The following is a 27742-nucleotide window of genomic DNA, read 5'->3' on the forward strand; positions in this document are numbered from 1 at the left end:
TAGTCTGAAGTAGCTTGTATTGGTGTATTTAACCTAAGTTGCATTATCTGATCTTTCCTGAAGTATTATCAGTATTACAGCTTCACAGCTCCAAGATCAAACAGCATAGACCTCTCTCCCCAGAGCAGACCAGTAGCAGAACTCTTCTCGTCCATGGATCTCTCCTATAGATAAGCTGTGCTGATGTTTGGGAGAATTAACCCAAACTCCCCAATTTCCTCATCCTTAGATCTTATTTTTGTGAGTGAGAGCACAGGATAAAAATGCTTAGATGTGGCTGCTTTCTCTCATGGCGTCCACGGTGACCTTGCAACATTCATTCACCATCATTTGGAAGTCACAGCTGGGGAGGTTTCAGTTGTGCTTTTCCTGGCATTGCAGTTCATTGTTTAGAACCACTTGTGTTGGACATTCTGAGGCATTCTGTCTTATGAAATAGACAAAGGGAAAGACAAACAAACAAACCAACAATATATTTTCAGTACAAACTTTTGGTATCTGTGTTGTATAGGGCTAACCACAGTTCTCTGGTGCAATTAAGATAAATACTAAGATTTTTAAAACGGAAGCATTGTAATTTAATCCATGGACCTCACATGTAATGTCTCTGAAGCATATTCCCTTTAAATTAGTAAGCTACTTGCTAATGACCTTGATGTACAAACAGGCAAATATTAAATTTTGAAGAGATAGAATGATACAGAACACCAAAGACATAAAAGTTTAAAGATCAGTATACTCAGATGATTTTATTATGTATTTCCAAATTTACCCAGAGTGATTTATGATTTCTATTAAAAATATCAAAATATTGTCTGGGAAGTAAACATCCCAAAATCTTTGTTTTATGTCACTCTAAGAAAAATGGTAGAGTTTCACTCACTCACTCACTTCACTTTTCAGTTTCAGCTCAGAATGGGTACAACTGCAAGGAAAAAAATCAGCCTTTCATGGATCCTTCATTTCCCATGGAATTAAATGCCTATTGCTCTGAGAACAAGGTTTCAGCTTGCTGGTTGGATAATACCTTTACATTTCACTCTTTAACTGCTTAAAAAAAATGCATACAAGAGTAATCTTAATTCCTTTCTACAACTTTATCCTCTAAGCCCTATGCAAAATATATGTATTGTCCAAGGGCAATTGACAATAAGGATTGTACTTAAGGCAAAGGTGGGGTAAAAAGCAGCTCTGTGAAGACTTATATATGGGAAAGATACCTAAATCTATTTTCAAAACTGGTTCACTAAGAGTTCAGTGTCTATATAGGCTGCATGTTGATAATGTATATATTAAAATACAAATAAATTCTTTTATTTTCACCAAATATTCTCTAGGAACAATAGAGTAAATTCCAAGGGCTGCTTTAATCATCCTTTTTTATTGGAGCATTAGCTTCTTTTTCTTTCTGAGAATGTGATGCACCAAACCCAGACCCATTGGAAGAGTGTAGAATTGGGAACTGAGGATGATTACTTAATACCACTCTATCTGTGCGGCTAAGACAAGACCTCAGATTCAAAAGTTCCTCAAATTTTGAGGCTACAGGTTGAGCTGTCAACAGTGCTCAAATGGGAGACTGAAGTTTTTGGGATTTGGTTTAAGATGTTTATTATCTAAAAAAACCAAAACATCCCAGCTGCAAGGACACTCAATAGTTTCCTTGTCTCTGCTTTGCCAGCTGAATATTGTAGATTTCAATAATAGTTCTCACTCTTTCTTTAAACCAGTTCTTTTTCCTTAATCCAAGTAAAGCATTAAAGACTATACTGAACAGCTGAGGTCGAAGAAAAAGATGAAATAAATTTCAAGCCAAAAATACTGATTGGCTTCTGTAAGGAAGGGTTGGGAGAGTCCCTGTTTCCAAACATGTTACCTACCTGTCTGTAGATAACTCTAATAATAATAATAAGTCTCCTCACACACTCTCTGTCTGTCTGTTCCTGCACAGGACTGAAGAGAAGCATGCAGAAAGCCCCATATTTGCTGGAAAGCTGTTGTGTTCATGGTATGGTGAATGTACCCTGGTGTTGGAGAACATAAACCAGGCTCAAATTGCTTATGGAATAAACAAAGAAGAACTGGGAGAGTAGGTAGAATTTTTTACTCACACAATGTCTCCCTTGCAGGAATGAAGCAGGATTCATATGCTTGTAGTATTATTTAAAGCTGAAAGCCTGTTTTTCCAATTAGATATGTGTATCTGCATTTGTGGTGTGCCAGTGGCAAGGTAAATGGGATCAGCAGTAAGCGTACCGAGAGCTGCAGCTGGCTGACACTTGCAGTTTTACAAAACTCCATTTTTTTTTTCCCCTCAGAGTCTGTATAGATATGAGTTTCAGCAATACTTGCCTCCAGCCTCTTTCAACTTTCTTTTTAATTAAAAAGCTTAATTGGGAGTAATAAAAACTTCCAATTAAGCTTTTTAAATAAAAACCAAATGCTCAAAGTGGCTGCAGTTGCAGATAACTGCTACTGCAACCCGTGACAAGCAGCTCTCTTCGAACAGGGCTTTTGTTTCACAATAACAAATGTTTACTGCACATCTTTCAAAAGTACTGTACCTTTAAGTCTCACAAAGACAGACTTTGCATGTGAAATATGGGCATCTCTGTGCATTTTGCTAAGTGCAGCACAGGGACTCAAGTATCTGCAGGTCGCCATGAATATATGCCTCTCAGCATCACGCCACATTATATCTGTAGGCAGAAATAACATCAGTAACAATTTGTGATCAGCCAATTCCCTTGTGAATTTATTTATTTATTTATTTATTTATTTAGATGAGTGTAAGAGTAATCGCCAAATTCCAACGGGTTTTTTGAGCTAAACATCTTCACTTAATCCACTGTTCTTAGTTATTTTGGCCTACGCAGTGGCTCGATTTAATGTAACAATTTATGGTATTTATACATGTGTGTATGCATTCTGCCTCAGACAGGCCAACAAGATAACACACTAATTTGATATCATACATCACGATATCTGACTTCAGGGATTGTCCATAGAAGTAATCAAGCATATGTGTAGAAAGCATGAAAGTATCTGATACAATTAATGTTCCCTAGAGGAACCACTGAAACTTGTACTGTTACGCTTTTAGAGCAGAACTCAATAGAAAGTAGCACTTATTTCCAGTGGTAGATCAGCTGCATGACCACTGTCACAGCAGAGTCATTTGACAATTTGCTGCATGATTAGTGAATTTCTTTTGCTGAATTCAACCTAATATGACAAAAGGTAGCTGTGAAACTACGCATGTCATTAAATCACAACAAACCAGAAAGAAAATAAAGAAGCATCTGGGTGATGATGTTGAAGTTTTTAAAAGGGAGAAAGTTAACAGAGTGCCATTGGGAATTTAGTGGTGCTGCACAACTATTTCTAAGGAGGAGGAAATTTAACTTCATGTGGCTATCAAAGTATTTTCAGAGAATGGTCTATGACACTTCATGGACTACTTAAAGGAATGGAGAAACCATCCTGCATTATCAGGTGAGGAAGGCCAAGCAGTATATGAGATTTAGTTTCTCTTTCCTTGCATTGTTCCATGAAAATATTAGGTCAAACTGATCTTATCTGTTAGGACCATCACTTACAAACATGGTCTCAGATGAACCCCATGGCTTTTTGCTTGACTGGCCATGTTTTTTTCTCCATCTTTTAATTTAGTTCAAAGTTGGGATGTTCGTGATGCTGACTATGTCTGAAATTCTCTACAGCTTCACAAACATTTTCTCATTTTTTCCCCCCATTTATTCTTGACTAATTTCTAGATCTTCCTGTTTTGAAAGCATGTTTGTATTGGCTTAAGATACCACTGGCATTCGCTTCACAATCTTTTATCATCAGCTTTAAGGACCCAGGTGGCCTTGTCTTTCACTGCTGTTGTTGCTTTCATTTTCTCAGCCATCTGTTTCTGACAAGAATAAATTACAGTCCTACTTACCAAGAAGTACATTGATAGCTGTACATAAAAAAAATGCAACAAAACCCCACTAAAAAGCAAACAAAAACCCAGAATGGCTTGATAAGCAAAATATTCATATAGAAAACATAAATGCATCTAAACACTCAAAGGATTTCAAGAAGATAAAAATGATTATCTTCTGGTTAACTAGTATTTAATTTATTAACAGTGTTGAACTTATTTAATTAAATGATTGATTAAGTTGTTTAGATAATGGCTATAGTACAACATGAAATTGACTTTTTCTCCCCAGGATAAAACCTTTTTGAATTATACCAAGTTTTTTATAGCTCTTGATGCAAAATTATGAAAACAGTAACTGTTTTGGCCAAGAACTCAGAAATGAAATAAAATAAAATCCTTGTTTGTCCCATCCTTGGAGGCATTCAAGACCAGGCTTGGTGGGTTTCTGAGCAGTCTTATCTAGTGGTTGGCAACCCTACCCATGGCATAGAGGTTGGAGCTAGATGATCTTTGAGATCCATTCCAACCCAAGCCATTCTATGATTTTGTGATGCCATGATTTTCCTTAGAGGGATCACTTTTCCACTGAAACCTGTTTCGTTGGAAATATTTCTTCCAACCCAATGGTCTAGTAATGTAATAAAGTGGCAGTGATGTGAGTGATGTGCTTCTGACAGATATACTGCCCTGTGTCATCAAGTTGCATTTCTGTTCAGCAAATGTACTTTTGCCATTGGTCAAGGGAATTGAGAGAGCCCTTGTAGGATGGGCTTGCTTGGCTGGTCCTCACTTCCTCTGAGCTGTGGTTTTATGTCCAGTGTCTGGGCTCTGGCTAACAGCTATAATTGTCAACTGGTAGTGTGAATTACAGGAAGGTAGAGAAGATTATGTTTTAATGCTTTCTTATTTATTTTCTTTGTTTCTTATTTTTTTTTTCCCCCAAGCTTTCTTTAAAAGCTTTTTCTGGAATAAATCACAATATATAATAACACAGTGAGGCTTTCTAAGTGGAGTTTTAAGAGTGTACCAAAGACTTACCGAATCATGTTATCTACCATTTCAAATCCTCTTGAAGCTAGATATGAAGAATAATAGCCATATGTTCAGTCTGAAGAGTCTGAAGATTTTACTGACTTTAGTTTAACAGAAAGATTTCCAGCTATCAGAGTTTAAGCTTCACCTCTCTGTCCGTCATTCTCGACAAGGCCAGAATAAGGCACTAATGGCAGTGAATTGAGAGAGGGTGGTTTTTCATTAGTTTAAGCAGAATGTCAATTAAAAAGGAATTGAGATAAAGAACCAGTAACTAGATTAAGTTTACACTTTTTCACAGATGATAAGAAAAATCCATTTACAGGTTCTATTTCATTCTGAATATACTTCCTAAGGTAAAGACACCTTATATTATGACTTTAAAAGTCTACTGACAATTTATGAAAAGATTTAATAACTATTGTGTCAGAAATGTGGAAGATTCTTTTACCACTGGAAATAATTAATTCTTACCTAAGATGAATATACTTATATAACTAATTTAAATTTAATTTTATACATTTTATTAGGGAATGTTATCATCTGCCATCATTTCTGCTCCTCCTGACTATTATTTGCATTCTCTACGAACTGACAAAACCTATTTAAAATAAGAAGAGAAATCTATCTTTGTTGGATCTCTGGATGGGGGACGACAGTCTAATTTCCAGCTAAGGAATGTTAGACATTATGGAAGACTATGTGTTCTGTTTTTTCATATTACTGTGGACCATCTGTAAGATTGTGAGCAACTTAGGAGTAGTTACACATTCAGAATTAAGCATACATGTTTTGTTCAGGCTTAAGGCAAAAGAAGTGCCTCAGGGATGCCTCTTTCTTTACACCCCTGTTACTCCTTTGGACACTACTGTTGTTCAGAGTTCAGATGAAAATTATTGTTTCAGACATACTCACACAAGTAATTCCTATTCTGGGCTTACATTTTCAATAGCTTATTTTTGCCTTTATGCAAGGTAGAAAAGTCTTCTCTTATAGAGGCTGTGATTTAATGTTAGTATGATCTGAGCAGGGCTGGTCAGAGAGTTTCTACTTTGTCCACAAGCACAGGCTAATCCATGAGAAGCAAATACTTTGCGGGATGCTTTCTGGTGAGAAGTATTGGCCAGAGCATATGACATGGGGTGGAAGGGCAGTTCAGATTGTTTGAGATGACTGGGCATGATCTACTAGTTTTGTAAACAACACCTGCAGGTCTACAGAGACTTTGCCTTAATCCACTTTTGCTCACTTTCAAGAAGGCATTTACTCTGCCTTTCAGTTATGGTCTGAACAGAATGTGGTTTCAGAGCAGATGGTATGTAGAAAATTGCACCTATGCCTGAAGTTGGGTAAGTCATTCATTCGGAGTATTATCTGGGGGATTCTGTCCTCTTTACTGTTCTTGTGACTAAATCTTGAGCAGCTATGTCTGTTTTTTTCTTTAACATTATTTTTATTTTAAGTAGAGTTTCCCTCTATTAAGAAATAGCAAAATGCTGTCTAAAAGAGTGAAAACTTCCAATCACTAACAAAAGACAGGTATGTTCTTGTATAAGTAACTAAGGAAAATACAGCAAGATACCCACCTAACCTACAGGGGAAGAGAACTTCCATTCAGATATACCCAAAATCAAGAGATGCCAACAAGCTCTCCCATTCTCCTGCATTATTTATACTGGCTGACAGAAAGAGTCACATTATGCTACTTTTTAATAGCTCTCTCACCTTCCTGAAATGAATTACATGCTTGCAGGGCAGTGATGGTAAATGAGAATTCATAGCTATCATTATTAGCTTTGCAACATCCTTAACATCAGCAGAGCTATTTGTATTCAGTACCCATGAATCAGCTGTAATATATTGTGATAAATAATCTGTCCGGGGGGACATCAGCATTGCATCTAAAGAATAGCACAGAATAATCCTCTGAAATCTGCTTTGATGCAGTCTGTGAAGCTACGTCTCGTTACATCTCCCTGAATCAGGGAGGTGGCTATTATTGGTTGATTTGTTCTGATAAAGGAATTATTGAACAGCTCTTTCAGAAGTACTTAAATGTCTCGGTATGCATGATTTAAAGCTGACATTTCCAGCAACAGCGTGTGACCCCACTCTCGACTTGCTACATATGCCTCATTACATTAAAACCTCGCCTAAAACAGCAGGAACAAATCTGGACATGACAGAGTGTTGCTTTTGTTGGTAGTTTTTTTTTTTTTTTTTTTTTTTTTTGACACTATGCTCCAAAATATTCCTGCAGCTTTGAATTTTTAATCGGAATCAGTTTTCCTATCATCAGGTTATGCAATAGGTTCTGTCTCCATTTCCAAAAAGCTGTGATGTTAAAAGAAACAAGTGAAGATGTGAAAGCTTGTGGCAGCACTGAGCCGAATCTGCAAGGCAACAGCCTGAAACACTCAGAGGCTGCAGAAAATGGGTCCAGAAGGGGCTCAGACAGGCCTCCTACATAGTCTGCATTCTGAAGGCTGATCAACTCTATCTGAAGCATTCTGAAAAATGTTTATTTATTCTTCTCTTACAAACTTCCCACAGCAGTGAGAAGACTGTGCTAACTCCTTTCACCTACCAGTGAAGGCTAGAAATGGTAAAGGTGAGAGTGGTAGTGGCCAGAGAGCAGATGCTTTTAGCTTTTCTTTCCTGTTGGACAGACCTTCAGCTTTGTTAGAAGTGAGCCACATTTAAGTTACAGGAAGAATCCTTACCTTTCAGTTACCAAAATTCCTACTGTGTAATGGCAGAGCAGTTGTGCTACAACAGCACAAAGATCCAAATCTCCACACACCAGTTAGCATTTTATCTCGGCAATGCATCTTGTGCAGTCTCTCCAAGTGCTAGGCTATGGTATAGGGAAAGTACTATATATATATAGTATGGTATAGTTTTCCTCCTTCTTTCAGCACAAAAGCCATGCTGCAAGCTGGGAACTTGTCAGGTCACACCAACAAGACAGGAAATCAGAGGCGTAGTTAATGAACCTCAATACAAATCAGTCATGGTACAAACATGAAATTGCCAACACTGTTAGGATTTAGCTGCTGGTGAACAGCGCTGGCAGAAATGCAGACAGAGTCCCTAGATTAGGCAATGACTGAACAAAGCTTTTGAAGATCTAGCTTTGAGGCTATAGCAACCAGTGTAGTACTTAACCAATAAATGTATGCCTAATTTGATGTATATGTGCCAGAAGTGGTGGGCCAAAGAGGACATTTATGGACTGATGTATTGCAGTTCCTACAGAACTGCAAAGCAGGCCAATTAGATGAGCGTATTTGAAAATAATCTTCCACATTCTCAAACAAATGCAGCACAGACACGCAGCTTTTTTTCTTCCTGCAGTCATTTGATTGAGGATGACTATCCAATCTACAACAAAGTCAGCAACTCAGGGACCGTATCAGAGAGCTGTACAAGGGACTCAATTGATCTAAGCTAACCCTGGGGGTAAACTGATTTTTCTCTAATTTACGTCAGCAGCCTCAAAGGAGAGTTAGATTTCCAGAATATATGTGTTAACCTCATATGCACATTAGCCATAAGAAGTAGAACACTGTAATAAGAAATTTTGAAGGAAAAAAAGAACATTTCTCCAGGCAGTCTGCTGATAGACTGTGGAATTTGTTTCTGCAGGGATTACAGTGTCTTATATTGGAGTTTGAATGGAAGTTATCATCTTCAGAAAAAAAAATTAAATTTCATTTCTGATGGGACAATTGTGGGTAATGTAACTTCATGATTTTGGGCAGGAGCTGATGCCATCAGACTAAAAATCAAATTTTATCTTATGCAAACCTTCATACTTTAGGCAAGCTATCTTATGTCTATCCTCTCCCTTCCACTGAAGCATTAGAAAAAGCAACCTTTTGTAGGAGAATAACAGACCTGAATGACCTGAAACCCAATCTGGTGAAGCAGATTGCGTTTTTGTATTCTGTCTGTTTAACAAACCAGATTGTGAACCAAGCCTGCAAAATCAGTACCTTGACAACTTTCAAACAGGACTTTTTATATTGGCCAGATGGATCATGGCATAGTCAAGACAGGGGTCTCATTCTGCTGAGTAATCACTAAATAGGAGAAAGAAGGGTTGAGAGGGAAAACAAACAACACACTTAGAGAGTGCTATTAAACGCAGTGCTGAAGCACCTGAACAAGCACAGAGGAATTATCCTTACAACTTGAACCAGAGCAACTACCTGTGCAAACTAATGAGAACTTACTTCTTCCAGAGCAGCACTGTGCCTACAGATCTCTGAGCATCTCCTGTGCTCTTTGTTCACAATCACAATATATAAGAATGCCAACAGATGCAACAGATTAGCTGAGATCATGTATTTGCTTAGCCAGCTCCCGAGCTCCAGCCACAGGCAATTTTAGCACTACTTTCATATCCCTTGCTTCATCGGGAATTTCGTGTCCTTCTTCCAAGGCCTTAAAAGCAGTGTTCCTGGTGCAGCCAGCCAAGTGCTCTGTTAGCCCTGGCCAACAACTTACAGGTCCACGTGTAGTAAATATGTCTGCTTTTTCTTTGTTCTTTCAGATGGAGATATTGCTGCAGTTCCTGCCTTGTTGCTTGCTAACACATTTTAACAAAAGCTATTGAGTAGAATATTAGGAGGATTTGTCAGTGCAATCATAAAAATCAGCATAATAAAATATGAATAGCATTTTGAATCAGAGTACTAGAAAGAAACTTTGGCAGTAAAAATTAACAGTATATCAGTTTACTGCCTTATGGTCCATTGCTTATTGAGTTAGGTCAGTTTCCTTTTCAATGGAATCATAAAATCTTTCAGTAGGAAAATAATTTGAAAGACATATTTGTTTATGATCTTTCACTATCAAGAGAGAGATCCGGCACATGTTTTTGAAACTATCTTTCAGAAAAAAGTGCATTGTGGAAAACAAGCTGCCTTCACTCAGCAGGGTATGATGAGTGTATAGGAGTGTTGTGAAGAAGCTCTTCCGAGTATGAAATATTTCAAGGTGAAAGAAAATCCTTGTCAAATCGTAGCAGTGAGAGAAATGAGAAAATACGATTAATAGTAGCTTTGAAAGTAACAAAATAAACCATGAAAACCAAACACCGTACAGGATGCCTATGAAGATGAAGAATCTATATAATTTATGTACATTTTAGTGGATTGTTACACTTCTAAATTCTAAAGGTATGCAAATGCATTTCCATATTGACTGTAGTTTCCAAAACTGGAATACACAGACATCTCCTATCGCCCTTTACATTCCTACTGGTGTAAATAGCATCTTCCATAACGATTTCAGAGTTGTCTATCTGTGCTGCTCAGAGATTTGCAGGTTGCAGGGTTTTTGCTCCAGTTTGTGAGCGTGAGCAGTGCTGATTTCAGGCTCCTGGAAGAAATACAGTTTAGAGAAAAAAATCCAAAATACAAACTTGCTTTCCTTTGTTTAGCTCAAACTGGCTGTTTCCTCTAGCATTTTTCTTTTAGAAATAGCAACATATAGCTCTATATAGAAAATACAAATAACAAAGCCCTTAAATAATGGTTTTATGCCCTGATACAAATAACTAATAAAAACCACTCAGAATGAGACTTTTTTTTCTGAAACGTTGAACAAATATATTTGATAATTTCCATATTAAATATTCATTTCATTTTGACTGCTTGATTTGCAACTGATAGGGAAAGAAATAGGGACAAAGAGAACTCAACAGAACCTCTGCATTACACTGACTTGCTAGTTTGGAAAAAGACACATAAATGATACTCAAAGTGATATATCTGGGTAAACAACTTCTGGAGAGCTACATAACTGCTAGATCAATGAAACTTTGTCCTGCAGCAACAACCAGTATTTCTGAGCTTCTAGTTAAAACATTATGTATATATAACTAGACTGCTGCAAATACACGTTCCTCTCTGCCTCAGATTCATTTTCCCACCATAAAATTTTTATTTGAAATTTATTTTAACTTATAAAACATATTAGGAGATTCAAATGATCTCTGTCCCTGTAAGACACTTTCTAGTTCCACAGAATGGAGAAAGAAATAGGTCCAGACAACCTACTAGCAACCCAGCTGCATTTTTGTTCCATGGGAGAATAGTGTGAGTTTGTCCTGAGGACAGTGTACAACATGCTCAAAAATTCTAGCAAGAAAATTATAGTTAAATCCTCAAGGAAGGCTGAAAACCAAATTGGTGATGATATACAACTGTCTTTCATCATCAGGTGACATGTAGTTTAAACTTTTTTTTTACCCACATGGCTGATATAGCAGATGTATCAATAGGTCACCAAAATCAGTAACATGAGTAAACCTCTCACAGGCAACTCTGATCCCTTTGACGCTGGTATCTTTTGGCTCTGCTACCCCTAGCAGAAAGAGCATCCATCAAATAAGATCCTGTTCTAACCTTAGGATTCATTTCCCAACAGAAATTCTTGCTAGCTGTTACCCTTGACCACTTCTGTGGATAGAATGCTTGACAGCACATTGGCTGTACTACAAAATGGATTTTCTAACATAGGGAAGGCCAGACACCCCACAGACATCCTTCATTTAAATTTCACACCTTTTTCATTTCCTGATACTGGTAATATCACAGAATTTCTCTTCCTACTAACTCATAAGTCACTAGTTTCCATCATCATGCTGTTGTAACCAATCTCACTTTCCTCTACCTAATAACCACAGTCAATACTTTCTCTCTCCACTTCCAATTCTTTTTCATCTTTATTTCCTATTTTATTCTCCACTAATTCCTTGGAAATTATTGCTTTCTTAAAGCATCTATTCTTCTTACCTTTGACTGGCATTATCAGAATTCATAAATGTCTATTTTATAATTAATGATGAAAAAGGGAAAAAAACAATCTACAAGCACAAACCCCAGATTTTAATAAAGCAGTTTAACAACTTTATCATTACAGAATGGAAATGCTGCTCAGAGCACTTTTTTCTTTTTTTTTGCTTCACATCCTCATGTTTAACTTCTATATTGTTTTTGTCTCTGAGGCTGATTGCGTCTGTACCATCTACATGGTGGTTGTATAAGATGATCAGATTCTGTTCCCCACAAGGTCAGCAGGTCGATTAATCTGAAGATTCGGAATACATTTGATCAGAACAATGAAGTGAGAATGTTAGCAACAACTGGGTGTTTTTTAATACTTTGAAGTACTATTATGAGGAAACTTCTTTTATTTGTTAGGTTGTAACTTGATATAAATTAGCAATGATTAGCTGATATGACTTAGAGCACTTTCAAGTGTAAATGAACATATCTTGTTCAAGCTGGAGGCTTATTTGACTGTCAGAGCTAAGGAGCTAATCATAACTGTCACAATTACCTTGGGGTTTTGTTGTTGCTTTTAACTTTCTGCAATAAGCACTTGGAGGAAAGTGGACCTTCTAACTGTAAAACCTGTGCTGTGTATCAAAAGTATCATATTAGAAAGACTGTTTTTCAGTCTATGAACTAGACTCAAATCCCTACAGTTAACCAGCTGCAGAGTCTCTCATGTAGCATATTGTGTGTTTATCTCTATGGAATGACATAATTTTATAGATAAGTATCACATCTGAAACATACCTTGCAAAAGGTGATAACAAAGTGCTGATAAGGAGGTCAGTTATCCCAGGCATTTTCATATATCTTAAATTCCTGTAAAGGTCAGTTTCCTATTAGTTTGAGAATATAAAGGTTGCTAGAGGGTACAGTATATAAACCAAATGCTCATCAGTCACAGAGCATTGTATTCTGACACTAAGGATGCCTATCTTTTTTCCCTTAGAAAAAGCTTCATCAGTAATTTTAGTACTCTGAAGCTGAAAATTAATGGCTCATGTTTGTCCTTATGAAATCTACCCTATGAGACTACGGAGTATAATTAAGATGTACAAGATTATTATAGAAAAAAATAAACTGTGTTGAGGCTGGCAGGATTAAAACTAAGCATACCTGCTTGGCTGTTGTGAGTGATGATGTTTCCTTACCCCACCACTCTGCCTACGAGCAACACTCTGGAAATCAATAAAGCACAGAAATGTGAATCTTATGTCAGTATCTCTCTGTCTCAAAAATTTGTAAAAGGCAGCCAAGATTACAAATCCTTACAATCCTATTCAGTAAATTAGGATATTATTTCAATAATAAATCCTGATATATAGCTCCTGATATGCTTCTGATATGTAAAATGAAAATCAGGTATTTCATTTAAATTTTATGAAGTCCTTCATGACAGTTTGAGTACACAGGCTGTCTTTCATGATTTTCCATAAGTTGGCTCCAGGACACCTCAGCTTGACTTCTGCTGAATTTAATGGGAATTTGATTGTGAAATTCCCATGAGAGTGACATTAGCTGGCTGTCCATGAGTACTATAAATAATCCTACCTTTAGCTTAAAAGTAAAAAGGCTACTAACAGTGCTCCTAAACCTATGGTTAATGCCTTACAATAGATATTTAGATAGTTTCAGACTTTGCTGGCAGAATAGTGCACACTGTTAGTGCCACATCCTGAAAATGGAAAGTACTGCCTAGGGTGAAAGACAGCTTCATCAAGCTATCCCACAGCAAATGAACTCACTATCCCTGCACCTAAACCTGCAAACAGGGTTTCACATGGCACATTCTAGATAGAAACCTCTGTTTTCACATTTTCAAATCTACTGCCACGAGATGGCTGGATACCATTCTCCCAGTTCTTCTGAGTAGTTTCTCAGCAGTGATAGATGGCCATTCTAGGTTTTGGTCATGTCAGTCGTGCTTCCTGGTGAGGCTTCATAGCTGGTCCTTCCTGGGATAGAGAAATGGATATCTTGGCCCTCTCTAATGGGTCCAATACCTACACCCGAAGTCCCATGGGAGCTGCATCCCTCAGGACACTCAGAAACATCTCCCTCACAGCTCTCTCAGGGTTGCACCTGGCCTCCGAAGAGATGTTACACTTGTATGGCAGTAAAAATATTCATGTACACATCTGAATTAAAAAAAAAATTAAAAAAAAAAATTGAGAGAAAACTATCTGCACTTGATAATAAAGAAACAGGCACAATTTTCCCTGTCTCTTAGGAGCTCTGTTTTCTCCTGGAAAGAAAGCTGTAATGTTTTGTTTTAAACTATTGCAAAAAGTCTGCGTTGATTTCATTGAGAAAGCACCACATCTGTATTCTACTAGCTGTTCCTTCATCTTAAACTACTCCCCTTTAGCTTTTATTTTTGTATATTGACCCTTTTCCCAATTAATGGCCCATTTGTGGAAGGCATACACTGTTATATCTGCATGATATGGCTCATTAGAGAGCTACTGGAAGTTTCTTTGTTCTAAAATGCTTTAACTCATTAAGCATACACTATGAAATTGACAACCATAGTCATTTCCTAACATCTAGAAAAGAATATAAGAAACCAATCTATAAATATTTATTTTATTATAAAATAAACAGATACTTCTTGATTCATAACAAAAGACTCTGAACTGCCTTTTTATAGCACGAATTTGCATTTAAGAGTTGTACCAAGCACATGAATCTGTGTTTGACACAAATTGCCAAATGTAATTTTGAAATGTATAAGATTTCCCTATCAACAAATTGTATTGACATATCAACTGCTGGTAAAACAAAGTAAACATTTTAAGCTGTTAAACTATGGAATCTATATTAGAAATGCATAAAACCTGAAATTCATAATTAGACAATAGATAAAAAGCAAGATAATGGAAGAAAACATCCCACTGCATTCAGCATCATCAATGACATCCAAATGAACAATTTTAATGTGTGTCATTTTTAAGGCACAGAGCATTGTTTTGCTAATAGCCCATTAAATCACATCAGCATCATCTATACTATTACAGCAATAAACATAAATGTACCTTAAATATAACTGCTATTTTGTAGACATTGTATTTGGTGGCTACAAGCTTTCTTTTTTTAGGTCTTTCTTCACTGATAGGTCGACCCTAGAAGTTTGATTGAAAAAGGGTACATTAATAATGTGATCTTATTTCTAAAAAAATTGGCAGCACATAGTAGTCAGGCAAGATAGAAGACCTTAGCATGAGGTAATAGGAATGCTTACACAGGGAACAATCGTGCACGGCACCCAGTTAAAGGTGGATTTACCATTTGGAGAAGAGAGAATCATTGCTCCCTGACCAGAATGAGCAGAGCAGAGCAACTCTATGAGCCCAGAAAAATGGGTTTCTCAAAATCCTGAGCTGGTGCCTGCCTGAGCAGGAACATCCACATTGCAGTGTTGAAGAAAATACAAAGATTTATGCAAGTTACAGCCCCTACAATGGGCCATCGGGGTCATTCAAAACCCTCTGCATCACTTGATTCTGCTGTTTTAATGTTTGCACAGAATATACTCTATCCATACAGTCCAACCAGCAATCCATAACCACCATGCCCACTAAACCATATTTCTCAGTGCCACATCTACAAGGTTCTTGAACCTCTCTAGAGAAGGTGACTCCATCACTTCCCTGTCATTTTTATTGACAAATATGAATGAAGTCAGTACAATATCAAGAGTAAATAATATTGAGACCCATTTTCCATCTGACAGGCTTTGCTGAGCAGCTTCTATTATATTAAAAACTTAACAAACTAGGCCTGCTTTTTGGCTTTTGTACAGCAGAAGACAGCATTCAAAATTCAAAATTTCTAGTTTCAGGTTTTATCGACATTCAGTCTCAGTAGTGAAAGCTTCATTTAACAACACCAATAAACCTACACATCTGTTCTAAACTCTGCCACCTATCATATTATATGGAATTTAGCCTTTTCTCTCTCCACTGAGGGTTAAATCTGTTTATTAGATTTTGTCCATGTCCATTTCCAAACACAAACAGAATATTTAGTCTCTTTATAAAATATTTAATTATAACAAAAAATTAAAGCTCTCCCTACAAGACTAAATCCATTTTATCCTGATCCTCTCACTGGTGCCGTTTTCCTGTCTCTTCCTGTATTTATTCACTGCCTGCATCTCTTGGGAAGGAGGGTGCTGGCAGCACGACCCATACTCTTGCCCCTGGTATTACGCTGCAGTGAAAGGGGAGTTGTCTGCTGTATGTTTCGGAGGCATTCATTGATTGAGAGAGCTGATCACCTTTCTCTTAAGAACTTGATAGAATAGCACTCAAGCAGCTGAGACCTGGAAACAGTAGCTTGAATTCATATTCCTGTCTCTATTCCTATCGCCCTTTCAAAAAAGATAAGAGACTGTGTCCTTTGAAAATGAAGCTGCAAGTTGTTTTTAGTCAGTGTGCATATTTAACTAGCAAACAAAGCAAGGGATTTTCTTGAATCTTCAAAAGGTGCAAGCTTGCAGATTCATTTGCCCTTGAACACAAAGCTACTTAATAATTTCAGGTTACTCCCAGCACTCAGAGAACAATAGAAGAACACATACAAACAAAATGAGCTTGGTAATGATAGCTGGTGTAGAACGAGTTATACTGTGTCTCCAGATTTATAAACATTAATGGCTTAATATATATTCTATTTCCAGATGGCTAAATTAATCCTCTCAGCAAAGGCAATACAAATTTAGACTGTTATCCAGTTGATTTTGCTTACTTCTGGTCCCCTTCTAGTACATAATGTTCTTTAAGAAAATTAATGCTTACAAGTGTAGATGTTGTAGATGAGTCAGCAAAGATGGTATAAAGCTGATGATACCTTGTATGCCCAAAGGAGCTGACATTCAGTGCTTAATGGAAAAAAAAAATAATCTGATCGTCAGGCTGCTATACTGCTATAGATAAATGCACCAATGAGTGTATTTGAAAACATTATCTTGTGCTTACATAGCAATTTATGTAACTCAGATTGCACGAAGGAACAAACGTGAACACAACCCTTTACAGGTATAAGTCAAGAATAACACAACTGAATTCAAAATACTGCAGGTTCAGCTAATATTAGCTGATCTGCTTTAATATTTGCTACCTTTCTTCGGCAGCAGTTTCCTCATGCTGAACTTGGTCTTCATTTGAATAAGATGTTGGCTGCAATTTCTACAGTGATTCTGTAAGGTGCTCTCATTGTCCTCATTATTTTACTTCTTCATCTTGAAAATTTCCCATTATACAGCAAGCACATTCTGTGACTTCATACCATGCTGATGCATTGCAGTTCTTTGTTAGTTTGTTTTTCTTTCACCTGGGAAACTGCAGATCCCAAAGCAGAAATTAAGGAATAGTAATGCACAAGGAAAAAAAAAATCTATTTTACAGAGTAGCTTTAGATGCGTTTCTTCTGTGGTTGTCAGTGGGAGTTCTTCATTTTACCCTTGGCGCAGATATTGAAACATGAAAGCTTCAAATTAAAGGTATTTATCAAATTAAACCATTATTTTTAGAATGAATGTAATTAAGGAATAACTCTGGAAACTGCTGTGCTCTGAGTAACTGACTCAGCCTTGTAAAGAAAAAAATTGAATCTTCTAAATATTTCTAAAGTAAAAACAACAGTAATCAGCCTCACTGTAGCATGATGAACGGAAGGAAAATGAACAGAGATTCAGGGCTGGAGAGATGGATAATAACTAAACAACACTGCAGATTCCTACATATGGGAGTGCCCACTTTTTCACACAATGTTAGCAGCCCCGAGTTGAGCATTTTTGATTCACACTATTTTTTGATTTTGAATCATCCATAATAGTACAAACAGAGAAATCCCATCAAGTCAAAAAAGAAAAAAAAAAAAGAAAAAAAAAAGTGATCTGCTTTTAGCAGATGTATTCCATATAGAAAAGCCCAGATTAAATTGTTTTCATATTCCAAAAGCTAAGGAGAAATAATTTCCTTTTTGTTTGTCTCAGTATCTAAGTGGTCCTCTGACGGGTCTATTAAACTTTCACAGTCCCTTATTCGACCACTTCTTGAGGAGAAACTGTCTCAGGCTTCATTTTGAATGCGATGCTGCAAGAAGACAGTGAAGGTCAGTGATACGGTCCTGTATGGAAGATGTCTTACTGGACAGCTTAGTTGACAGAGGATTTTGGAGAATTCAATTTACCTGGAGACATCATAGTGAAAGGAGTGGAACTACAAGCTGCCTCATAATGAGAAGCTTAGATTCTGCCAAGTGATATAAGGAAGTTCAGTTTGGCTTGGCTGAGAACTTCTGTATTTAACTTTTGAAATGATAAAAATATCTGATTTTGGAGGAAAAATTCCACTCCAAGTCATAGATTTTTTTTTTGTTGTTTGTTCATCTTGTTATATTTAATTGTGCTTCAGAAGTTGTGGTCTTTTATTGGGATCTGCTCAGAATGCAGTATTAATTACAAGTCCATGAGAGTTCTCAAGTGAAAGCTTAATTTAAGCTGGACTTGATATTTTTCCCTAGTCACAGTAGTCTATGGACAAAAGCCAAAGCCAGAATGTAGATTGAGATCTTTACTAGTGGGTATATCTGGAAAAAAATAAAAAGCTTTGGGCACACTACTGCTTCCTTGGATCTTAAAAGGAAAGTGGGCAGAAGATGAGTGAGTATATAAGGTTTATGTCATAGAAGAGCATGCTGATGACAGTGAAGTTTCTGATGGAGTAGTTTAAGAGAAAGAAGTTATTAAATCCCAAGCCTTGTCAACATGTGAATAGCAGCAGGCTCTTTGTCCCATTTGTGGTTGCTGTACATGGGTAGCAGTAGAAGCTTTTGGGCTTGCTTTATCTGCAAAGATCAGGGAGCTTTTGTATTCTCAGCCTGTTTTGGAACTGCTAAACAAAAGAGAAGTGGGAGCTTTTCCAAAGACTGATCTATTGACCATTTAAACTGTCCCCCTGGACACACACAGCTCCCAGCATGCTTTGTCCAGTGTTGACTGGCACTTTCAGATATGTTTCTTGTGTATGACATAGAGGAAGGGAGACACTATGGCCAAGAGCAGTAGTATAAGTTACGTTTTTCTGGCTTTGGTTCCTACCATGCATGTCTCTTAGCAGCCTTTGCCTTCCCAAATTGCCCACATGTTTTCATGGCACACTGCTAGACATGCCACATAGTTTCATGCTAGGAAGCACATCTTTGATGGGCTCTAACACAGTCATTATTTCAGACACTGTGGAATGAGAAAGTTCTTCTGCTCCTGTATCAGATGCACCTCAGGGCCAGGAGGATACTAAATAAGGCTGTGGCCCTGTATTATTTTGCACTAAACTGTGGCTTTATTGTCAACTCAAATGTACCCACAGAGGAGCAGCAGGAGTAGCAAACGTGCTGCAGACTTTTGCCCTTTCTGCTGCACTCTGGCATCTCTAGGTAGGAAAACCTTTTATGTAGCAGCATTCAAAGTTGCAGCTATAAAAAGAGTCCTGAACTTTTCCAACATTCTTGTCTTTGGAAACAAATAAAGTGTTTGACTGAATCATTTTTATTCTGTGAGCTGTGCAGAAATTTCTTGCTGCTCTATTTATTCAGTGTTTTGTGCTCCCTATTGAAGTCACCTACAGTTGCCTTCCCCTTGCTTGAATGACAGGAAAATCTGAAATAGTCTGGAAGTTACTTCTGCAGTCAAATTTTGAAGAATAATCTAGGAAATAATTCAATTATTTTCAGTATTTTCTGCAAATACGAGAACATAAACCACATTCTTAAAAAGCTTTATCTTGCAAACTTCAACTGAGAAAATATTTAAAAGTCAGATCTTTACTGCTCAACAAGCTTTAATAAGAGCGTCATACTGATTTGGGAGCTTTCATATCATGCGTTAGATATGCAGTCAAATACAAGATTCACACTTTCAGGTCTGAAAGACTGCAATAAACATATTGCTCTGGTCAACAGAAAACAATTAACTTTAATCCTAGTCTGAAATGCAAATGGTATTTATTTTTTCAGGGACCAGAGAAACTGGCTTACTTGAGGAAGATGCATTGCTTTGAGATAAAAACAGTTTTGGCTAGTCTGTCAAAGACCCAGAAAATTTTAAGCAATTTGACATTAACACAACTGTATTAAGCTATGTTTGGTTTTATCATGTCATGTTCTTTGACATCCTACTTTGCCTGTGTGTGTTACCTGTCAGTTGGAGAGTCGGAATGTCATGAGGGAATTTTATTAGAGAAACAGTGCTACTCAGAGAATTCAAATGAGCCTAATGGAAAGGAGCAAGGAATATTTGACACCTGTGAGGAGACTTTCTGAGGTGAATCTCAGTCTCATTGAGTGTATGGTTAAAATCATGAACGGGAAGGGGATGACAGAAGAAAAGGATCTGACATTCTTCTAAGATTCCCCATACTGGAAATGTTTTTATTTTTTTAACTTCTCTGCAGTGAGAAGCTTAGTGAAACTGGTGAGCTGCTAGGCATAATAATTTCTTTTCAATGTGGAAAAGATCATTCCTGAATTTTTTAAAGGATCGCGGTATACCTGTGTAATTTACACTGAATTTGGAAAAATAATAATAATAATAATACGGGATTAATCCACCTGTCTTTCCTACTGTGGACAATTTATGATGAATTTATCCAATTATCAATAGGATATTGGAGAAATCCAAGCCCATGTCTTGGCTTTGGACCTGTGCTAATGTAATTGTTCTGTAGAATCATAGCAACTTACAGTTGGAAGGATTTAAATGTCATCTAGTCCAACTCCCCTGCAGTGAACAGGGACACCCACAGCTAGATCATGTGCTCAGAGCCTGTCCATCCTGGCTTTGAAAGTCTCCAGGGATGGGGCTTCCACCACCTCTCTGGGCAACCTGTTCCACTGCCTCACCACCCTCACTGTAAAACACTTTTTCTTTATATCCAATCTAAATCCCCCCTCTTTAAGCTTGAAACCATTTCCCCTTGTTCTGTCACCACAGACCCTGCTAAAGAGTCTGTCCCCTTCTTTCCTGTAGCTCCCCTTTAGACACTGAAAGGCCACTCTCAGGTCACCTCAGAACCTTCTCTTCTCCATGCTGAACAGCCCCAGCTCTCTCAGTCTGTCCTCATAGGAGAGGTGTTCCATCCCTCAGATCACTTTTGTGGTCCTTCTCTGGATGCACTTCAACAGATCTATGTCTCTCCTGTCCTGAGGACTCCACATCTGGATGCAGTACTCCAGGCAAGGCCTCATCAGTGCAGTGTGGAGGGGCAGGATCACCTCCCTTGCTCTATTGGCCATGCTTCTTTTGATGCAGCCCAGTATATGGTTGGTTTTCTGGGCTGCAAGGGCATGTTGCTGGCTCATCTCCAGCTTCCCATCCACCAGTACCACCAAGTTCTTTTTGGCAGGGCTGTGCTCAGTCCTTTCATCCCTCAGCTTGTATTGGTAGTGGGAATTACCTTGACCCTAGTGCAAGATCTTGCACGTGGATTTGTTGAATCTCATGTGGTTATCTCAAACAACTGTTCAAGCCTGTCTAAGCCTCTCTGGATGGCATCCAGTCTCTTGGGTGTGTCAACTGCACCTTACAGCTTGGTGTCACCTGCAAACTTACTAAGGATGCACTTGACCCTCAGTTCCCTTACTTGGTAGTAAGAGAACTGGCAGCAAAATAGTTACTTCAGATCACTGAAAGCAGAATGGAGCTCAAGAACTATTCATTTTAGTCAGACTAATGTTGCTTTAACAAAGCATACTGAATCTTTGCTGGTTTGTGATGTTTAATTACATTTGGAAGGTTAGATAGAAAAGGTATGTTTCCCAATTAACCTTTACCTCATTCAAATGTTATTTTACGTTGTAAGCAATTCTTTAGAGTATGTGCTGTTACGAGCTACTTGGTCATTTTATTTCCTGTTGTACATGCTACTTATCTGAACCTAAATCAGTATAACTGTTAAATTCTCACCCTGAAAACATGCATTGGTCTGCACTGATCTCCACTGACTTTCCTCATAGAATGAATTTAATGCCTTCATAAATGGATTGAAAGTGATTTTTTTGCATGATGTAAGCAAAGATTTTTGTTTGAATCTAAACAGAACTTGCAGCAGGGATTAATATGACTCACAAAGAACTAACATTACAGAAAATAATGCTTTTGAAGAACACAACCACAAAGCCAAAACACTCATTCTGCTTTACTTCTACCAGGTAGAAATCTGTCCCAGAACTTCATATTTACCACTGAGTTCCCAGATATGGTGTGTCTGGCATTTTCTTGAACATTTATATTGTGTTAAATTGTTAAAATTAAAGAGAAAATAGGAGTGTGTAATAATGTAATTTGAAACTTTTAAGATTTGTGGAAATTCTGCCAATATCAAGTTGAACATTTTCTTAAGTTCTTGTTAGAAATGATCACAAGAAAGTAAAATGTCATTTAAGAGTTAGGTGTCATCAACACAATTATGAACAGTGAATCACTGTTTTCCCAACTGTGATAAATCTGACTGTTGACAGTAGGTTGAACACAAGCCAAGAAGGCAAACTGCATTTGGGGCTGATTTAAACATAGCATAGCAGGCCAGCAAAGGGAAGTGATTCTCCCACTGTTTTTAGTGCTGCTGTGGCCTTACCTTGAATATTGTGTGCAGTTCTGGGCTCAACAGTATAAAAATGAGGTTGAAGTACTTGAAATAAAGGAAAGGCAATTAATATATTTTGTACAAGGGAAAGGTAGCCATCAGTATTCTAAGATGGATATCTTAGCAATCTTCATCCTTCATTTCCTAAAATCATCTTCCTGGATTGAGAAGTATAAAATTAACTTGTTTAAATTTACTCATACCACAAGCAGTTATAATTCCTATTAATGCTGATGAGAAACGTACTGAACTTGCAAGGGCTAAAGTTACTTAATTCTCCAAAGCAGCTTATATTTCTTTTTCATGGCTGTGACCATTCCTTTCCTCTACTATAATTATATTCATGCTATATACATCTCAGTATTTTATCTTGGAGTTACCCTCAAGAAATATTTCTCCCAGGATTTCTGTGATCCCATCCAAAAACTTCCATTAGTTTGGAAAAAGAAAGAAAAAAATCTTTTAAATGAAAAATCTCATCCACTCTATATTCTCTCTGTTAGTATCATTTATCTGTTTTAAATCTTGAAAAATACTATTTCATACTCCTTATTGGCTCTGTTATGTTCTCAGTTGAGTATCATACCTAACTTTAATATTTTGGATAGCGTTTCTCAAACAGGACTTTAACAGTAAAGTGTTTTAAGCTAAACAGTACTAAAAACAACAGCAATTGCAAAACAACAGTTTCATTGACTTGAGCCCAAAGTACTTACAATAAACCTACTGCCGAGTTTCCTGTAATCTAATAAAAATTTTAGTGTTACAAACACCTGATTTTCTTTTTAACTGTTTTTACATCTAAGAATCTTTACAATTTTAATGTGCCTAAAGTTATTCTTTTGAATGCCAGTAACAGCATTTCTTTCTTTTATGCTCTCCCTGAAGCTCAGGCAATATTTAGGTATTTGTTCAGTGGCTGAGGGAACTGGGATTGTTTAGCCTGGAGAAGAGGAAGCTCAGAGGAGACCTTTTTGCTTACTATAACTTGCTGAAAAAAGGCTGTGGTTGGGGAGTGTTGACATCTTTTATCTAACAGTGATAGGATGAGAGGTAATGACCTCAAGCTGTGCCAGGGGAGGATCAGGTTGAATATTAGGATTTTTTTTTTTTTTTTTTTTTTTTTCCTCAGGAGTGGTGAGGTATTGGAATGGGCTACCTAGAGAGGTGGTGAAGCCAACAACCCTGAAGGTGTTCAAGAAAAGGGTAGGTGCGGCATATGGTTAGGGGGCGTGGTGGTGATGGGTTAATGATTGAACTTGGTGATGTTAGTGGTCTTTCCAATTTTAATGATTCTATGATTCTAAAAAGCCCTGTCATGCTGACGTTGGCCCAGACCTCCCTCAGCTATGCCATGTGCCAGTCTCTATTTTGGGAGCTAGGATGGTCACAGCCTCAAGGCTGAGCATCAGGACACCCTTCCTGCTGCCCCAGTGGCTCCCCTGTGTGGTGAAGGAGAGGAGTTGTGCTGTCCCTGTCGCTGCAAGCCTTCTGTATGAAGAACATGACAGAAAGAAAGGTGAGCACTTAGTCAGCCTGCTCTTTTTCCTTGCCATTCAGTGGTAACACTGATAACCTCAATGACTGTTATAGCATCTGACACTTTCACCCAGAAATGGATCTCAAGGTGTCTGGTGGCATGAAAGAAATCAAGCTTCCACCAAAAAAGAAGCAGAAAAAAAAAAAAGCTATCAAAACTTTGTGTATGTATAAATATGTATACATATTCCAACAATGTGAAATGTAAAGATGGCAATTCCATAGGTTTGAAATCCATTGGGCAAATAAACTGAGGTTCAGTATGTTATTTTAAGACTCAATAGTATTTAAGCCAAGCCATGAATTTTTTAGGATTGACTCATCACCTTTGAAAGATAAGCGTTGGCAGGTAGTCAGATAACAAGACCATACAGCAGCAGGCAAAATAAGGGTGTACTGAAGTCTGTTCTGATAACTGAGTACATTTTCTTTGACTTCCTCAGCATGACCCAGCATCCTGAAGGATCCAACTAGAAGTGAAATGTCTATCGGTAGCCCTGGTCCTATTAAGCTTTCATAAAATAAAAGTGGGCATAGTATGAGTAACAAGTGATGAATCAGGCCCATATTTAGATTTTGAAGACAAACCACACTGCTCCAGACATAATTATATGAATCTCTACAGAAGATCTCAGACTATGTGATGTGGGACTGATGGGGGTGGCCTGCCTAAAGCATCTCAAGTGGAAAGGCTGTTCACCTGTCAATAGCATAAATGTGCTGCTGCTGATATACAGGATGTTTTACAGCTAGGTGTGGACTAGCTGATTTACAGAAGGTTGCTTTTCTGAAGATGTGGTTACTGGACTACGCACACATATTGTTGCTACTTCTACTACCTAATCCAGCAAGGACGTTTTTTAATTTTGCTTTTCTTTAAAGACTGTTACATTTCATCTGTATGGAGACCTGATCCTACCACAAGTCACTGAGAGCTGCAATAATGTAAATGTTGATGTATCTGCAAACTTGCATAACACTGTTTTAAGTCAGGATTATTCTAGAGGTCTCCAATGTTGTCTAAGGGTCCTAGAAAGCAGAGAATTATATATTTTCTTCTATTTAGTAGTCTGAAGGGGCTTCTTGAGTGTTTGAAGTTAAATGGGTCTGGGATGAGTTCTTCAGTAAACACTGATTTTACTTTGGGATTGAAATTAGTTTCTTGTAAACTATAATATTAAGATGATGGTATTGACACTGCAAATTAAGATAAGTGACAGAAATTTAATGAAAAGAATTGCTAAGATATACTTCAAAATTATTATATGATCATTTCATTTTTTATATTCATTACACTGCATATTTTTCCAGAGGTGCTAACTAATTATGTTGTAATTAAATGTGATTCATCAAATAGAACTGAAGACAAAACCGGTAATCAGTGATTCTTTTCCATTCACAGAATCTGTAAAAAAGGTGTATCTTGTAATTGGTTTACAGACATTTACTTCAGAACAAGCAAATTAAAATTATGGTAGTCATTTTAGATTATTTTAGTGTACATTTACAGTGCACAACATTGGCTTGTATGAGTTGGGCAGAGAGGAACCTGATGAGATTTAACAAGAGCAAGTGTAGAGTCTTGCACCTGGGGAGGAATTACTATATGCATCAGTACAGGTTAGGGTTGATCTGCTGTAGAGAAGCTTCACAAAGAAGGGCGTGGGAGTCCTGGTGGACAACAGGTTGGCTGTGAGCCTGCAGTTTGCCCCTGTGGCCAAGAAGGCCAATAATATCCTGAGGTGCATTAAAAAGAGTAACGTCAGCCAGTTGATGGAGGATCAGTTCTGATCCTCCCCCTCTACTATGCCTGGTGAGGCCACGTTTAGGCTACTGTGTTCAGTTCTGGGCTATCCAGTTCAAAAGAGACAGGGATCTCCTAGAAGGAGTCCAGCAGAGTACCACAACGATGACTAAGGGCCTGAAGCATCTTCTGTATGAGGAAAGGCTGACTAACCTGAGTCTGTTCAGCCTGGGGAAAAGAAGACTGAGAGGGAATCTGATTAATGTTTATAAATATCTATAGGGAGGTGGGAGGCAAATAGATGGGGCCAGGCTCTTTTTGATGGTGTGTAGTGATAGGACAAGGAGTAATGGCTTAAAGCTCGAACACAGTAATTTCCATACTAACATGCAGAAGAACTTATTTATGATAAGGATGACAGAGCACTGGAACAGGTTGTCCAGAGAGGTAGTGGAGTCTCCTTCTATGGAGATATTTGAGACCTATATGAACACCTATCCGTGTGGTCTGTTATAGGGAACCTTCTTTAGCTGGTTTGATTCGATTTGACATCGATGTCTTGAAGTCCCTTCCAACCCCTGCAATTCTGTGATTCTCTGAGTACAGGATGTTACCAGTAATTATCAACATAGCCACAGTAATAATAACTATTCAGACAATAAAAAGGAAGCCTCTTACTAACTATAGCTGGAAATGAGCCAGCAGTGTGCGCTTGCAGCCTGGAAGGCCAACTGTGTTCTGGGCTGCATTAAAAAAGGGGTGGCCAGCAGGGAGAGGGAGGTGATTGTCCCCCTCTATTCAGCTCTTGTGAGGCCCCATCTGGAGTACTGTGTCCAGGCTTGGGACCCCCAGTACAGGAAGGACATGGAGCTCTTGGAGTGGGTCCAGAAAAGGGCCACTAAGATGATCAGAGGGCTGCAGCACCTCTACTATGAGGAAAGGTTGAAGGAACTGGGCTTGTTTAGCTTGGAGAAGAGAAGGCTCCAGGGAGACCTCACTGTGGCCTTCCAGTACTTGAAGGGAGCATATAAATAAGAGAGTGGATAGTGATAGGACAAAGCAAAATGGTTTTAAACTGAGACAGGGGAGGTTTAGGTTAGATATTAGGAGGAAGTTTTTCACACAGAGGGTGGTGACACACTGGAACAGTTTACCCAAGGAGATTGTGGATGTCCCATCCCTGGAGGCATTCAAAACCAGGCTGGATATGGCTCTGGGCAGCCTAGTGTAGTGGTTGGTGACCCTGCACATAGCAGGGGGGTTGAAACTAAATGATCTTTGAGGTCCTTTTCAACCCAGGCCATTCTATGATTCTATGATAATGAATAAAGCCAGGTTTTAAGCCTGGAGGCAACATCAGAAGCGTATTTGTGTTTATACATGAGTATAACTGAAATATCAACTATTTTTTGCTAGTATTGATTTTTATTTACACACTTTCTATCTGAAGTGGAGTAAATTCTAACGGAAAACCAAACACTGCCGTACACAGTGTGTTGACTAAAAATGCATCATCAAGGGAATATTTAGAGGCTTCAGTTATCTTTCTGTTTGAAATATTTGACTACAGGCATACCTTCACTGGGTAGAATCACTTGAATCCTAGATAACAGAAAGACATAGTATATTTATCCTCTGATATGCTCAATTTCGAAAATCTGAATAGACTTATCCCTTGTGTGTTGCAAACACCGAGCTCTAGTTTTGGCCCATTGCTCTGCTCATGCAGTACATAATAAAGAGGGACTGTTTGTCACTGCTGCTGTCTCTAGCATGATACACTTGCATACACACACACACACACACACACGCGCGCGCAGAATTGGTAGGCTATGGGCTGCAACCTCCTTGTGTTGGGTGCAGGAGAAGGCACCCAAGAGGATGATTGAACACATACGTCATCTACAACAAAGAGCTTTCTGACATATCCTGCTGTCAGAATAACCATGGGGCTTAAAGCACCTATGGGAAATGCTGCTACATTTATATCCCCATCACC

Source organism: Gallus gallus, chromosome 2 (genome assembly GCF_016699485.2).
Source record: "Gallus gallus isolate bGalGal1 chromosome 2, bGalGal1.mat.broiler.GRCg7b, whole genome shotgun sequence".
NCBI lineage: Eukaryota > Metazoa > Chordata > Aves > Galliformes > Phasianidae > Gallus > Gallus gallus.